Source organism: Glycine max, chromosome 8 (genome assembly GCF_000004515.6).
Source record: "Glycine max cultivar Williams 82 chromosome 8, Glycine_max_v4.0, whole genome shotgun sequence".
Lineage (NCBI taxonomy): Eukaryota > Viridiplantae > Streptophyta > Magnoliopsida > Fabales > Fabaceae > Glycine > Glycine max.
This window is the reverse complement of record NC_038244.2, coordinates 36255672-36272074: the sequence shown is the minus strand read 5'-3', so window position 1 is coordinate 36272074 and position 16403 is coordinate 36255672. Positions and strand designations below refer to the sequence as shown.

The 16403-nt window shown below is 30.4% G+C and overlaps 1 long non-coding RNA gene across 5 annotated transcripts; it reads right to left on the bottom strand.

The window, feature by feature from the left end:
• Positions 1–12172: 12172 nt before the first annotated feature.
• On the bottom strand, positions 12173–15699 carry LOC102659373 (uncharacterized). Of its 5 annotated transcripts, none has more exons than XR_415660.3 (4): positions 14878–15699; positions 14439–14496; positions 13356–13393; positions 12173–12862 (listed from the first exon to the last, which is right to left on the bottom strand). It is a non-coding gene; the product is annotated as an uncharacterized lncRNA (long non-coding RNA). The 5 variants fall into 5 exon arrangements; XR_005892477.1 differs by having other exon boundaries at positions 12173–13393; positions 14878–15056; positions 15136–15699; XR_005892476.1 differs by having other exon boundaries at positions 12173–13393.
• Positions 15700–16403: the final 704 nt, after the last annotated feature.

The window sequence follows — 16403 nt, the reverse complement described above, 5'->3', positions numbered from 1 at the left end:
TATATATATATATAGATATATATATATATATATATAGGATATATATGGTTTCACGGTTATCTTGGTTAGTTTAATTAGTAAATGTCCCTGTGATCTATCATAGTAATTAAAGCTAAACCATCGATCACACCATCGCTATTTTTACTATTCTTTGGTTATTTTTTAATATTAAATAATTTATTTTAATTATTAATAAAATATTTAATCTTTAAAAGTTTAAAGTTAACTAAGAAAACTTTAAACTATAAAGTTATCTAAAATGTAAAAAAAAACATATAAAAATTATAATATAACATTCTTTTATGTAATTTTATTTTATCAACTAATTAAATAATTAATATTATTAAAAAAATAATTCAAGTTAGTTTAACAATTTTTTAATAACAAATTAAAATTCAAAATATTTTTTCAGCTTTAAGCTAAATTCTTAAATTAAAGTAGAAGGTTAGATAATTCACATTCTTGAATTGTGACAAACTATATTTTGTCATGATACATCTAAGATGAGACTGATGACTTTTACCAAACTCTGGCTGATGCTAGTGTCCTTCGAATTGGATTAAAGTCTAAGATACTTTATGATGAAAGAACCCTCCTACAAGGGCCAAGATGTCATGAGCACCGATTAGGTATCTAGAAAAGACTCTTTGATGATTACCTAAATTTAATTATATAGTAAAAAAAAATTAATTATTTTTACTAAAACCTATTTTGAAGTAATCAAATTCAAAGTATAAAAAAAAAATATATATAATTAAAAACAAGTACTAAGATAATATTTAATTAATGTTACTACTGTAGTATTTGTATAAATATATAAATAAACAGATGATTTTCTTATATTGTATTAATTATTATATTTATCAAATATAATATAAATTAATTTGATAATACTATTAAATATTATATTTATTAACTATGATATATTTATTTTTAATAAATGTAATGCAAATACGTTATATTAAAGGTATCAGCTACCAGCTCCTTCTGGTTGTTCCCTATTTGGTCATCTTTCTATTAATAACCATCCAATCTCCATGAATTTTTTTCGAAATTATAGCACTTTAATTGCTTCCGGGCACAAGGATAAGTTCTGAAACAATAATTTCGCCATTCTCAACTATAGCATTAGCAGCTCCACCAACTACTTTGGAATTTTCTACCTCGTATAGTTCTGAAAGAATGAGAGGTGATCTAGGACAGTCATAGGATACATGTAGCCGCATACCAAGCAAATGATATAAATTAACTACCTCGTATACTAATGAAATATGGGAATTTATATGCGCGGCTCATTTTGGTTGTCCCATTTTTTTTTTTATCAATTACACTATGATTTGACCACTTCTTCTATTAAAGACGATCCAATTTTCATGGATTATTTTTTTATTTCATAGCACTTTAATTGCTTCCTGACACAAGAACTTTAACATTGATGATTATATTAATTATTTTAAATTTTTCTATCTCGTCTAGCTCTAAAGGAAGGGGAGGTGAAGTAAGACATGATTCTTGGATACATGTTCATAGTAGTCACATCTTGAGTAAATGATATAAAGTTCATTGTATATTAGATTAAATATTGAAATTTATTTGCATGGGCTACCAATTCCTTTTGTTTTAATTTGTCCTTTTTTGTATTAATCACACTATGATTTGACTATTTTTTCTATTAATAACCATTTAATCTCCATGAATCTTTTTTCCAAATTATAGCACATTAACTACTTCTTGACACAAGTATAGGATCTAAAATAAAAATTCATCATTCTCATCTGTAGCATTGGTGGCTACACCAATTATTTTAGACTTGTGTACCTCGTCTAGCGCCAAAGGAAGGGGAGGGAAAGTAGGACTATCCTTGAATACATGTTCACAATAGTCACATCATGAAAAAATGATATAAAGTCCCACATATACTACATGAAACATTACAATTTATTTGCATGAGCTATTTGTTCCTTTTAGTTGTCGCCTTTTTATATTAATTAAACTATGATTTGGCTATTTTGTTTCTAATAACAACCATTCAATCTACATGGATCTCTTTTTCAAAATTATAGCACCTTAATTATTTCCTAACACAAGGATAGGATCTAGAACAATATTTTGTCCTTCTCACCTGTAGCATTTGTGGCTACACCTATTATATTAAACTTTTCTATCTCATATAGCTCTAATGAAAAGGAGGTGATATCGAACAATATTGGATACATGTCAATAATAGTTACATCTTGAGTAAGTGATATAAAGTCCCTCATATAATACATTAAATATTGGAGTTTATTTGCATGAGCTCTCAATTCCTTTTGGTTGTACCTTATCTTTATTAATTACACCATGATTTAGCTAGTTTTCTATTAACAACCATCCAATCTCTATCAATCTTTTTTCAAAATTATAGAACCTTAATTGCTTCCAGACAAAAGGATAGGATCGAGAACTATATTTTCACAATTCTCACTTGTTGTGTTGGCGGCTCCACCATTTATTATAGACATTTTCTACCTCGTCTAGTTCTAAAAGAAGGGGAGGTGATGCGTGACATCCCTTGGACACATGTCCATAAAAACCAAATCTTGAGTAAATGATGTCAAGTCCTTCATATACTACATTAAATATGAGAATTTATTTGCATGAACTATTGACTCCTTTTGATTGTCCAACTTTTTTTTTATCAATTACACAACGATTTTTTCATAGCATTGGCGGCTACACCATTTATTTTAGACTTTTCTACCTCTTCTAGATCTGAAGGAAGAGAAGGTGAAGTAAAATAATCCTTGGATACATTTCCATAATAGTCACATCCTGAGTAAATGTTATAAATTGTATACCGCATTAAATAGTAGAATTTATTTGCATGAGTTATTAGTTCCTTTTTGTTGTCACCTTTTTTTTTATTAATTACACTATGATTTGGCTACATTATATTATAACACCTTATCTACGTCCTGACATAAGGATAGAATCTAGAACAATATTTTTGCCATTCTCACCTGTAGCATTGGCGGCTCCACAAGTTATTTGAGTTTTCTATCATGTCAAGCTCCGAAGAAAAGGAGAGATGATCTAGAACAGTCCTTGGATGCATACCCATATTAGTTGCATCATGTGTAAATTATATAAAGTTCCTCGTATACTACATTAAATATTGGAAATTATTTGCATGAGGTGCTGACTCTTTTTGGTTGTTCTTTTTTATATTAATTACACTATGATTAGGTCGTCTCTCTATTAAGAATTAATCATCCATTTTTCATGGATCTCTTTCGAAATTCCAGCACCTTAAATGGTTCTTGACACAAGGATGGGATTTGGAACAATAATTTCACCATTCTTAGATGTAGCATTGGAGGCAAAACTAGTTATTTCATACTTTTTTACCTCGTCTAGCTTCGAAGGAAGGGGAGGTGATGTAGGACTGTCCTTGGATACATGTTCATAATAGCCACATCTTTATTAAATGACATAATATTCCTTTATATAATACATTGATTGAATATTGGAATTTATTTGTGTGAGCTATCAACTCCTTTTTGTTGTTCCTTTTTTTTATTAATTACATTAATATTTTGTTGTTTTTTCATTAATAACCATCCAAAATTTATGGATCTTTTTTGAAATTATATCATCTTAATTTCTTCTATACACAAGGATAGGATCTCAAAATATAATTTTGTCATTCTCACCAATAACATTGGTGGCTCCATCATTTTAGTCTTCTCTACCCCGTCTAGTTCTAAAAAAAAGGGAGGTGAAGTAAGAAAGTCCATGGATACATGTTCATAATAGTCACATCCTAAGTAAATGATATAAAGTCCCTTGTATACTACATTAAATATTGGAATTTTTTAGCATGAGCTATCGATTCTCTTTGGTTGTTTCCTTTTTTTATTAATTACACAATGATTTGACTATTTTTCGATTAACAACTGTTTCATCTCCAGGGATATTTCTTTCCAAATTATAGCACATTAATTGCTTCCTAATGAAAGGAGAAGATCAGGAACAATAATGTTGTCATTCTCACCTATAGCATTGGTAGCTACATCTATTATTTTATACTTTTTGACCTCCATTTACTACAAAGGAAGGGGAGGTGACGTAGGACAACCCTTGGATACATGTTCATAATAGCCACATCTTGAGTAAATGATATAAAGTTTCTCATATACTTTATTAAATATTATAATTTATTTGAACGAGCTATTGGCTCCTATTAGTTGTCCCCTTATTTATTAATAATTACACTATGATTTGGATATTTTTTGTCTATTAATAATCATCCAATGTCCATGGATCCTTTTTCGAAGTTATAACACCTTAAATGCTTCCTGACACAAGGATAAGATCTTGCACAATAATTTTGTCATTCTCACCTTTAGCATTGGCGGGCCCACCAATTATTTTAGACTTTTCTACCTTGTGTCTAGCTTTAAAGGAAAAGGAGGTGATGTATGACAATCCTTGGATACATGTTCATAATAGCCACAACCGGAGGAAATGATACAAAGTCCCTCGTATATTACATTAAATATTGGAATTTATTTGCATGAGCTATCATCTCCTTTTGGTTGTCCCTTTTTTTGTTAATTACACTATGAATTAACCAATTTTCTATTAATAACCATCCAATCTCTATCGATCTATTTTTTGAAATTATAGAACCTTAATTGCTTTCAGACAAAAGGATAGGATCGAGAACTATATTTTCACCATTCTCACTTGTTGTGTTGGCAGCTCCACCAATTATTATAGATTTTTTTCTTACCTTGTCTAGTTCTAAAAGAAGGGGAGGTTATGTATGACATCCCTTTGACACATGTCCATAAAAACCACATCGTAAGTAAATGATGTCAAGTCCCTCATATACTACATTAAATATGGGAATTTATTTGCTTGAACTATTGACTTCTTTTGATTGTCCAACTTTTTTTATCAATTACACAGTGATTTGGCCATTTTTCTATTAACAATCATCCAATCTCCATGGATTAACACTTTAATTCATTCCCTTAAGCAAGGATAGGATTCTGAACAATAATTTCACAGTTTTCACTTGTAGCATTGGCGGCTAACCAATTATTTTAGACTTTTCTACCTCTTCTAGCTTTGAAGGAAGGGGAAGTGAAGTATGATAGTCCTTGGATACATTTAATAGTCACATCCTTAGTAGATGATATAAAGTCCCTTGTATACCGCATCAAATAGTAGAATTTATTTGTGTGAGTTATTAGTTCCTTTTTGTTGTAGCCTTTTTTTATTAATTACACTATGATTTGGCTACATTAAATTATAGCACCTTAACTGCTTCTTGACATAAGGATAGCATCTAGAACAATATTTTCACCATTCTCACGTGTAGCATTGGCGACTCCAAGAGTTATTTGAGTTTTCTACCACATCTAGCTCCAAAGAAAAAGAGAGATGATGTAGAACAGTCCATGGATACATAACCATATTAGCCACATCATATGTAAACTATATAAAGTCCCTTGTATACTACATTAAATATTGGCATTTATTTGCATGAGCTAGCAACTCTTTTTGTTTTTTTTTATAATAATTACATTATGATTCAGCCATGTCTCTATTAACAACCATCCAATTTTCATGGATCTCTTTCATAATTGCAGCACCTTAATTGGTTCCCGACACAAGGATGGGATATGTAACAATAATTCTGTCATTCTTAGATGTAGCATTGGTGGAAGCACTAGTTATTTCATACTTTCTACCTTATCTAGCTCCGAAGGAAAGGGAGGGGATGTAGGATCGTCCTTGAATACATGTCCATAATAGCCACTTCTTGAGTAAATGATATAATATTCTTTTATATAATGCATTGATTGAATATTGAAATTTATTTGCATGAGCTATTAGCTCCTTTTTCTTGGTCCTTTTTTTATTGATTACATTATAATTTGGTCATTTTATCACTAACAACCATCTAGTCTCTGTGGATCTTTTTTGAAATTATATCATCTTAATTTCTTCTATATACAAGGATAGGATCAAAATTATAAATCTTAATTTTCATTATACTTAAGACTCACATAATCTTGATTTGCATGATATTTGTGATTTGCATTATCTTTTTTTTGGCAATGATGCAAAGTCCTTGAGACTTGAGAATAACACACATCATTTGGACTTGTATGATCATGATGAAACTTTTTCTGTGTTATTGTTTGTAGAGAAATTGGGAATGATGAGTTCTGTAGGCATGGACACCATATGTTTAAGGATAAGAAATTTTGTGTTCCTATGATATTAATGCATTAATCTTTAAATGGGGATGCTCAAGAAAAGAATTTATTTGATAAATTTAATTTTCAAAAGAGCTTGAATGCATTAAATGAGCATTACTTAGTTGAACTTATGCTTTCAATTTCAAATATGCTAATGCCTCAAGGCTTGAAAGAACTTAGTGGACCTTACCAAACTATGAGCCCGACTAACAAATTGTGAGATTAAGGACTTTAAGACTACTAGAGAATGACTAACTTCTAAGGATTATAAGACTTTGAGTTTAAGACTACTTTAATCCTTTCATTAGAGTTGAACTAATAAATTAATTCTTCCTTAAACTTCTCTTTTGAATTTAAATTTTATGTTTTCATGTTGGAATAAGGGATGTAACAATGCAGGAAAAGCTAAGTGGACCAACATTGACTTATATTCCTTATGACAAAGGACATGTGATAATGATTTTTGATCCAAGAGATTGAATTTGGATTCATGTGATGGATTTGATTCAATAACAAATCCTTTTGAAAGGGAGGGGATGATAGAGATCCAACAAGCATAATATTTCAAGATATTTCAAGATTTTTTAGCATTTAAAATCCTTGAAGATATTAGAAGAAATTTGAGGATATCATAAGATATTTGACATTTATTATTAGGATTTAGAGTAAATATGATTAGGATATGTTTTTATCTTGTCTTTTTATTTGTTTCCTTTGTTAGGATGAGGATCATATCTTATTAAGATTGGTTTTCTCTATTAGGATTTTATCTTATCTTTGGATGCATTTCCTTTATTAGAATAAGGATCATATCTTATTAAGATATGTTTCCTCTATTAGGATTTTATCATGTCTTTAGTTCAAATAAGGTTATGATTTGATTAGGATTTGCTTAGGATTTATTTTCTATTACTTGTTTTTCTACTTTCCTATAAATAGGAAGTCATGTAATGGAGAATCATAACAACTTGAATAATAAGAATTTGAGTATTTTCTCCGTTGTCAGAGCTTTCCTTTTCTTCTTGTGTTTAGAAATTTTATAGTGTCATGTTAAATCAAAAGTCAAATCCAAAATTTAAATTTGGAATAAATGATAAGATAAAATCGTAGGAAATCTAATCCAAACTTAAATTCAAATCCAAAAATCAAATTCATGGTCAAATCTAAATTTTGAAATTCAAATTAAAATTTGAATTCAAACATGTCTTCTATGTAATTTCCTCAATGAACCACCATATTGTTTGATCCCAAGTTTCTTGAATCAACCCATTATGTGTTTCATTGCATTTCTTTGAGTGGACCCTTGTGCTTGGATTAATGAGAATTTTAGTAAGAGATGAATGAACCTCTTTCCATGTAGTTAGGTTGTTCATTCTCGTATAATTTTGGTTCTATAGGTAGGTTGAGATTAGGATCACGCTTCTTGATAACTTTCAGGTCATGGTTAGGATCAAATTCGTCTTGTTTTGTTTGCTTGATTTCAAGACGATCCTATAAGTCTATTCGTATAATGATGTTTAAGAGTTTCAACATCCACTTTAATGGGTTTACCAATAACAAAACTTAATGCAAGAAGGAAAATTTTCATCATATAGAAACATATTTAAATTGAGAAAGTGTAATGCAAGAAGAAAATTTTCATCATGTTGGATTAAGTGACCTCAGAATAATTAAGAAGATGGGGTTGAATTAATTATTAATGTGTCTTGACTAATTAAAAATTTAACCTTAATGTTACTAGATTCAATTAGGCTTTACTACTAAGTTGTGAGGATGTAAAGAACAAAGACAATAAATTAGACAAAAGTAAAGTGGAAATAAAAAAATACAGTGGAAATTAAAGAGTGTAAGGAAGAAGAAGACAAACACAAGATTTATACTGGTTCAGCCACAACCTGTGCCTACATCCAGTCCCCAAGCAACTAACCGATTCTTGAGATTTCTTTCAACCTTGTAAAATCCTTTACAAGCCAAAGATCCACAAGGGATGTACCCTCCCTTGTTCTCTTTGAACAACCAAGTGGATGTACCCTTCACTTGAACTGATCCACAAGAGATGTACCCTCTCTTGTTCTCAGTATAACAACCCCCAAGTAGATGTACCCTCTACTTGTACCACAAAGGATGTACCCTTCAATGTGTTGGGACAAAGAATTCTCAGACGGTTAGTCCTTTGAATCTTTGTAAGGGGAAACAAAATATATCTCAGACGGTTAGTCCTTTGAAATCTTTTGTTTAAGAGGAAGGGAAAAATCAAAAGAATTTTCAGGCGGTTAGTCCTTTGAATTCTCTTGGAAAGAGAGAAGAGAGATACAAAAGAATTCAGGAGGTTAGTCATTCTATTCTTTTGGAAAATGGAGAAGTGAATGAAGAAGAATAGCACAAGTTTTTTATCAAAGAACTTTTCTTGAAAGAGAAAGGATTGAACAAAAACTTTTAGAAAAATGAAGAGAAATGAATCAGAAAGTTCTGTAAAAACTTGTTATGAAACTTGTTGAAAAGATAGATGTTATGAAATTCATGCCATGGTCACATATTTATAATCTCTTGATGACTCAAGTTAAAGTTTATGACTCTTGGAAAGTTCTTTAAAACTAGTCACCTTTTAAAAATTGTGACTTTTTTGAAAACTAGTCATTTAAAAAGTTGTGACTTTTGAAAAAATCTTTAGAAACAAGTCACTTTAAGAATTGTGACTTTTGGAAATTTATTTTTTGAAATCAGTCACTGGTAATCGATTACCGTCAAGGTGTAATCGATTACACATCAACAAATGTGACTCTTCATATTTAAATTTTGAAAATCAAAACGTTTAGAAACTCTGGTAATCGATTACAAGTATTGTGTAATCGATTACACAAGTTTGAAATGATTTGAAAAGTTTTATCACTAGTTGTGACTCTTGAAATTTGAAATCTAACGTTTTAAAACATTGGTAATCGATTACATGCTCATGGTAATCGATTACAGCTTTGTAAATCAGTTTTGAAAACAATGCTGGCTACTGGTAATCAATTACTTCCTTCTGGTAATCGATTACCAGAGAGTAAAACTCTTTGGTAATGATTTTGTGAAAACTTCTTGTGCTGCTCAATGTTTTGAAAAACTTTTTTAGTACTTATCTTGATTGAGTCTTCTCTTGATTCTTGAATCTTGATTCTTGAAACTTGATTCTTGAAACTTGATTCTTGAATCTTTGGAATTTGCTTAACTCTTGATTCTTTGGCATCATCAAAATAATCTTGGAAGTCATTACTTCCACACATCATAGTGAAACATATTTAAATTTAGAAAGAGAACTCAAACCATAATTCAATCTTGGCTTCAAAGGAGTAATAAAACATGGATTCCAAACATTAACAGCCAAATAATAGTAAAAAAAACATCCATGGTTCACCGACAACAACTTTGTCCTTGTTTGGTCTCTTGTCAAAATTGACCATAAAATATCTATTGTCAACATCCATCAATTCAAACCTGATTGAGTCTTTCATAATGTCATTATGTCTATCCTTCATCACAATACACACGAATGATTTTCTCCAAAGTTTGTCATCAAGGACATCTTTCCATGGAGCACACAATTCCTAAAGCAAACAAGGTTTGACCCCAACTTTCAAAATGACGGGGTACCATCCTCATAATCAATACGACTATTTTTTGAGCAATGAAAGCATATTTTGACCTCAGCAAGGGACAAACTTTTGTCCAAGGACTTTATATCATAATGGTATTAGCACTCTCTAAGAAGGATAATGATGCGAAGTTCCTACTTCCAAACCCTAATGGAGAACAATCAATTTCCACATGGGGAAAATTATTGGAATACTCAAGAATTAATTAATGATTAATATAAAATGAATACCACTACAAGATAATTGGTAAAGTTAAAATTATTTTAATATATTGTGTACAAACACGTAACTCCCTAAAAATTACAACTTAGTAATCATATGCGTGTATGATTTAATTATGATTTATTTGCATTAAATAATAAATGTGTTTCATGTGAATAAATGTGATTAGTGATTAATAGCTTAATCATGATTAAAACAATTAATTCAAACTAAGTTTAAGTTTAATTTGACCTTGGTCAACCAAAGTCAAAGACTAGTCAAACTTTGGTCAACAAAAGGGAAATAATTCATTAATGATATTGTAGTAAATAACTCGAACTTTTTAAATAAATGAAGCATTAATTCCATAATGACTGAATTGATTTAGTAATTTCTTGTGATGGTTTAATTAATAAAGTTAAGTAATTAATTGTAATTAATGATGTAGAGACATGGTTAAGGAAATTAATTTTTAATTTAAGTCTAGTTAGATTGAGTTAAGTCTAACATGAGTAGTAGAGAAATGTTTAATAAAGTGGCACATGTTGTAGATTAATTAAATTAACATAAGTTAATTATACGAGATGATGGGGGACTAAAAACACCCAAGGACCAAATCCTAACCTTGCCATATATGGGCCTTAGAAGGCCAAAAAATAGAGGGACCATAGCCCAATGAAAGCTAGAGCCGACCCTAATTAAGGGGAAATGACACCTTTTTTATTTTTATTTCCGTTCTCCCTCTCCAAGAGCGTGCTAGCTTTTCTCCAACCTCTCTAGAAATTATTTTCTTCTCTCTAAGATTGAAGCCTCAAGAACAAAGTTGTTTTCCTTCCATTTCAAGATATAGTGTAGAGGAAACAACACTCATTTCTTGCAATTTAAAGTTAACCCACCTAAGGTATGGAGGGTGTTTTTCGTTGCCTTTAGCCTTGGTGATGTTTCCCTGAGTTTTTCTTCATTGTGGATGTGCTGGAGGTGTTGTGGATTCATATCTTGTTCAAATTGCTTTTCTACCTAGAGATGCTTGTGATTTCTCTGTGTTAACCGTGAAAATCATAGATAACATATGAAGCCACTATTTTTATATTTTATTAATATTTTGTACATTTTCTTTGAGAAGTGGGACCATTCCCAAGTGTGATTATGCCTTTGGTCTTTACAAAATAAATTGGGAATTTTCTAAGTACTCTTACTATTTTCAATGGAATTATTTTCGTGATTTTTTGAATTTATCATGGGAGATATTTTGACTTAATAAATTGTCTAAGTGGTGTATTTTTTAGGACTGGAACCATAAAAATCTTCCATAAATGATAAATGATTAGTGATGTCTCTCATTTTCCTTATAATTTTATGAGTTGTTTTTATATTTTTATTTTGAATAAATGTTGTGTTCTTTATTTTTTGTTCTACAATGTGTTTTTGAAAGAAAAAATAGTTTTTATGTGAATGACTATATGCTGTACAAATTACCTTGAAAAACACCTAAGAAGTTTCTTAGAAATTTAAAAGACGATTAGATAATTACTTTTTATTTTTTAGTGTGATTTTTTTACTGATATGGCCAATTAATTATGAAAATTGTATTTCTTGTTTGTATTAAATTTTGGGAAAATTTTATATGTAGTTTTGATGTCACTATTACCAAAAAGAAAACTTTTTACATCAGTTAAAAATGACCTTTTACATCGGCTGAAGTATATGCAGGAGATGTAGAAAGCCCAACCTTTTACATCGGATTATGAGCCGATCTTAAAATAAGATCGATTCCTATACAACCAATCTAAAAACTAATCTAAAATGCCTAGATTGGTTTAAAAACACATCATTTTTAGATCGGTTTTGTCTTATAACTAACCTTTTACATCAGTTAATTCATTAACTAGTCTAAAAACATCCTTTTTAGATTGGTTTTTGTCTTATAACCAAATCTTTTACATCAGTTATTACATAACCAGATGCAAAGTATTATTCTTTTTAATTTGAGCTGCATTTTTATTCATTTCCCTCCTGTAAACCATCGCCACAGTCACATACATACCACAATACAAACAATTTACTTGATCACAAGTTATAATATATTTGCTTAACAATAAAAGCATCAAATACATTAATCTAAACAAATTGTAGTCAAATATTCTAAACATATACTACTCATTAAACCTTACATAATATAAACAACATAAATAAGTTCATCAGAACCTTCCATTTGCTTGTTCTCTCCTCATTAGTATCCTACTAAGTCTTCCTGCCTGCACAAAGCAAAGAAAATTAGTTCAGCAGGCTAATTTCAAGTAAATTTAACTTACAATTGGGTCAGTGAAGATTATCGATTGCTTATCCAAAGTTGAAACCAAAAGATTTGTGTTACATACATACCACAATACAAACAATTTACTTGATCACAAGTTATAATATATTTGCTTAACAATAAAAGCATCAAATACATTAATCTAAACAAATTGTAGTCAAATATTCTAAACATATACTACTCATTAAACCTTACATAATATAAACAACATAAATAAGTTCATCAGAACCTTCCATTTGCTTGTTCTCTCCTCATTAGTATCCTACTAAGTCTTCCTGCCTGCACAAAGCAAAGAAAATTAGTTCAGCAGGCTAATTTCAAGTAAATTTAACTTACAATTGGGTCAGTGAAGATTATCGATTGCTTATCCAAAGTTGAAACCAAAAGATTTGTGTTATCCTTGTTTAGAGCCAGAGCTCTGATATCTGCTCTTCTCCTAGCTTCAATACATGAAATACCTACAAAATAGTATGACAGAGTAGTTAGTATTGAAGGATAATGAATTGAGGATGCATTGCCCAAGGGTAATAGCTACTACATAAGGCTTATATGCTTTGAGAAAACTGCCTTGTATTAGGACACCCACATAAAATGTTGACCCAAGAACACTTTGTTTCATTATAACTTAGAATTCAATTATTTTATTTGAAAATGTATTTCTGCAGATGTATTATCCGTTTGAGAAAATAGAGAGAAAATTTGGCAACAAAAAATAGAACATAAAGGAAAATGAAACAATAATGACTGAGAAATACTGTATTATCTAATTACTTTGTTGAGCAACAAACTATTTTTTCTATAGGTGAAACCTATGGAAAATATCCAAAAGGATAACAAAATAAATAAGAATAAAAAAATTAATGAATTATATTATGCCATTTTTTCTAGTAACAACAAAGAAGACATATACTTATTAGTAACAACAACCAACATGGAAAGGCATATACATACATTTGTGCATGCCTAAGATTAATTAGCTTCATTTTGACCTGCATTCCCAAATTTTGTTAAGGAAATCAATTAAGAAATCTACACAAGCCAAACATGGTGAGGAGGTCAAGTGATAAAACTACTATACATAAAGCTAGGCCACACGAAATGTCACCCTGTGATGTATAATAAATTCAAGTGATATTAGTAAAAAAACTTCGTACCCCATTGCCCAGAGGCTCTTCGCTATGCGAAGGTATGGGGAAGGGATATTGTACGCAGCCTTACCTTTGCATATGCAAAGAGGCTGTTTCCGGATCAAGTGATATTAGTAATATAATAAAATTAGATAAATAAAAGTATTTTAAATACAATGAATATTTAGAAAAGTTATGAGGGGAAATGCTCACTACAATAATAAAGCCTAAGATTAACATGTCTTACAAACAATATACTAAGTACAACATAATGTACTAAATACAGGGGTTACAAAATTACAATTTATAGTTACTTACTTGCTTGACTCTGAATCAGGCCAATGTAGTATATGAGTCTTAGTGAATATTGCATGATTGAGTAAAATCAAACAAAGAATGAGCAAGATTTTAGTTCCACTATCAAGAATGATAGCATTAGAAGTGGTTCATATGTATTTCAATTAATATAAGAAATTCCAAAAATGATTAGGATCTAGTACCTCTTTCAAAACCAAACTAGTTGAAGGGGAATAGTCAAGTTGGCAAGCTCCATGATTTGAAACAATGATTCCTACAACTTGTATGGTTATGCTTGCTACTTGCTACATTATTAGCATACAAAATGGGTGTTTTTTAACATAAAATAGGAACATATTATATATATATATATATATATATATATATATATATATATATATATATATATATATATATATATATATATATATATACAACTTAGGATTTGGCTAAAGTTGTGACCAATCCCCTAGCCTAACAGAGCAAACCAAAAGAAAGCTTTAACCATAACAAAATTAAACATGCCAAAAAATGTTATAGGTACACAACAATCTCAAGTGATTACATAAAAACAGGAAAGAAAGAAAACCATATTTACATAGTGTTGTACCTCAAACCAAACCAATCAAAAGTCCCTCCCTGAATAGCAATTCCATTAACTACTCCCTCTGCATATGTGTCCATAAAATTAAATGAGTATCTCAACTATTAATGTGATAATCTGACCATGATCACCTGTTCTCAAAGATATGAGACTAGATTCAAGATTGAGAAAGCAATCCTAAGAAAGATAAAATGGACAAGGAAGCAACAAAGTGTATGCTTGATAGGCTTACTATCTTCAACAATAAGTACACTCGTTATTAACATTGACGATAAAGTAATTGTTTGGATCCATTTGATATCTTGAAATAAGATTTACCTCTGTATTTGTGTCCATTGAAAGTTATAAGGTATCAACCATGACTCATGTGATATTAATAATTAAATAAAAATTGCTCCAAAGTCTAAACAAAGTAAATAGTTCAAAGTAGTAATGGTACACTTACATGCAAGATTTGCAACAATTGGTATTCATCAACTGAGATGACACTAAATTTTGCCATTGATGCTACAATCTTTTTGCTTTGCCAAATTTGAAGGTCCCACAATCAGTACTAGAGTATGGATAGCTTCCTCCAACACGACCCCACCAGATTTTAGGATCTTCTCAGAAGCACCATCGCACCTTAACAAAAAGCCAAATACAAAGATCAAAACTCAAATAAAAACCTCAAAATATTAAAGGGAAAAAATGCATCCGTTACTTTCAAAAGTCAAAACCAGATTTGAAGAGCAAAAAAATGCAAACTACAAACTTCCATTCCAGTGAAAGCCCTTCAAGATTGTCATCGCAGAGCCTATGTTGGTTCTAATGATGTTCCAGACTCTTGATGTCACTGACAAACATGTGAAGAAATTGTCAAGTCACACCTTATTGAACTCGAAACACTAGAGAGATCTATGAACAAATGGCAGCGAAAGAGTAAAAGGTTTGGTGAGAGGAAGCAGTGGCGATGCATAGAGGGGCAACAGTGGATTCGAGATGAAGGCGAAGAGATGGAAGAGAGTTTGTGGCAATTATGTAGTTGACGGAGGCGCTGCTAATTTTGGGGTTGTGCAAGCTCAAAAACTGAGTTTGTTCAAATAACCACATCACGATGAAGGGCATGGTGGGGTGCGACATTGCGAGGGGGACGATACAATTGGGGTTCACGATGGTGAGATTTGAACGTTGGGTGTAGGCTCTAGGTTTTGGCTCGACAAGGTGAATCAAAATTATAGTATTGGGATTTTAGAGAGATTTGAACAAAAATAGGAGGAGAATGAGTTTTTTTTATCCTCTTTCTTTATAACTGATCTAATAAAAAACATTTGAATCAGTTATAAATTGAACTAATCTAAAAGTTTAATTTTTTAGACCGATTCATTTTTGACTTATTCAATATGTTGTTTTTAGATTGGTTATACAAAAATGATATAAAAACTTGTCTTTTATTTACAAAATTGTCATTGTGCTTTGTTTTAAATCAGTTTTCACCCAACAAATCTTAAAAGTTGTTTTAAAATCCATTTTTTGCACCAGTCCATTGATTATGATCTTTGTAAAATATCTCAGAATTATGATGTGATTCATTAATTTGCAAAATTCTAAAATCATGTTTTACAGAGATATGACAACAAAGGAATTTAAATAAAAAATAATACTTTTGTGATGAAATTTTGATGACTGGACTTATATGTTGAAGTATGTATAATAAATGATATCTCTACAAATTTCTAAGTCATTATTAGTTGATTTGATAGGCCAAATAATTTTTAAGGTATAATTACTTTATGAGTATTATTTTAACTTTTATGTATCATGAATGAGTGGTTCTATCCTAAAGGAAGACCCTCGTACCTTGTTGTATAATTATTGGATTGACTGTGATTTAAGTCCCTTGAATTGCCAAGTTTTTTCAATATTGAATTGTTATTGATTGAATTGAGATCAAGAATAAGGATATTATGTGCTAGAACTCATATTGTTTAG